Here is a 1,198-nt window from a genome sequence, read left to right as displayed (position 1 = left end):
TACTCACCTCACTCACTCACTCACTCACTCACCAACTCTCTCTCTCTCTCTCTCTCTCTCCCTCTCTCCCTCTCTCTCTTCTTGACCAGTCTATTAATCATTTCACTCTCCTCTTTCCCTGACAGGATCGGAGACAAGGAGCCCGTCGCCTTGACCCCAGACAGGTGAGTGTTGTCTCGAAAGAGTCACTTCGCGTGGTTGGCATCCCCTGAGGTGGTCAGAGTGGGGGTGGGGTGGGGGTGAGGGAGGAGGGAGGAGAGGAAGGGAGGGTTTGGGTTGGAATTGGGGGTGGGCGATGGATTAGTAGGTATGGTAGGTAGGTGGGTAGAAAAGGGGGTTATGGTAGGTGGGTGGGTATGGTAGGTAGATAGGGAGGTGAGTAAGTGGGCATGGTAGGTAAGTAGGTGGGTATGGTAGGTAGGTAGGTTGGTAGGTGCGTATGGTAAGTAGGTGGATGGGTGGGTGGGTGGGCAGGTGGTAAGTAGGTATAGTAGGTAAGTAGGTGGTTAGATATAGATATTTTACTTTCTTCTCCTTTATTATGTATGATTTTTTCCTCCTCCTCCACCTCCACCTCCACCTCCACCTCCACCTCCACCTCCACCTCCTCCTCCTCCACCTCCCTCTCCTTCTCGACCATTAACCCTTCCCCCTTCCCCACCTCCTCCCCCTCTGCCTCCTCCTCCTCCCCCTTCCCCACCTCCTCCCCCTCCCACCTCCCCCTCCTCCACCACCAACCCCCTCCTCCTCCCCTTTCCTCACCCCCTTCCCACTCCTCCTCCCCTCCTTCTCCAGCCCCTCCTCCTCCTCTTCCCCCTCTCACACACCTCACCTCCCGCACCCCCCCCCCCCACTCAACTCCCCTTATCCAAACCACTCCCTCTTTTCTCCAAAGGCTGGATTCTCACCAGATATCCGCAATACGTGCCGGGCCTTGAAACAGCGTAAGTGGCTCTCCCTTCTGTTTATTGATAATTTCGGGGGAGAAAGGAAGGGGAGGAGAAGGGGGCGATGGGGAGGGGAGGTGAAGGGGGCGATGGGGAGGGGAGGTGAAGGGGGCGATGAGGAGGGGAGGTGAAGGGGGCGATGGGGAGGGGAGGTGAAAGGGGCGATGGGGAGGGAGGTGGGGGTTAGGAACGGAAGAGGAGATGGGAGGGAGGGAGGAGAGAATGATAGGGGGAGGAGGAGGAGGAGGAGG

The 1,198-nt window shown here is 57.8% G+C and overlaps 1 protein-coding gene across 2 annotated transcripts in view; it reads left to right on the top strand.

Annotated features, from left to right (window-relative positions):
• LOC125043891 (innexin inx2-like) overlaps positions 1-1,198 on the top strand; it is a 53,825-nt gene that overhangs the window by 16,347 nt on the left and 36,280 nt on the right. Inside the window, exon 2 of one of the 2 annotated variants that reach the window (XM_047640249.1) lies at positions 126-164. The exons of the other annotated variant lie outside the window; for it this stretch is intronic. The gene's annotated coding sequence lies outside the window, so the exon portion shown is untranslated. The remainder of the gene's footprint in view (positions 1-125; positions 165-1,198) is intronic. 2 annotated transcript variants of the gene reach the window in all.

The sequence above is a fragment of the Penaeus chinensis genome, chromosome 34 (assembly GCF_019202785.1).
Source record: "Penaeus chinensis breed Huanghai No. 1 chromosome 34, ASM1920278v2, whole genome shotgun sequence".
NCBI classification, from domain to species: domain Eukaryota; kingdom Metazoa; phylum Arthropoda; class Malacostraca; order Decapoda; family Penaeidae; genus Penaeus; species Penaeus chinensis.
Note: the sequence above shows the minus strand (reverse complement) of the source record. Positions and strands in the feature narration are given on the sequence as shown.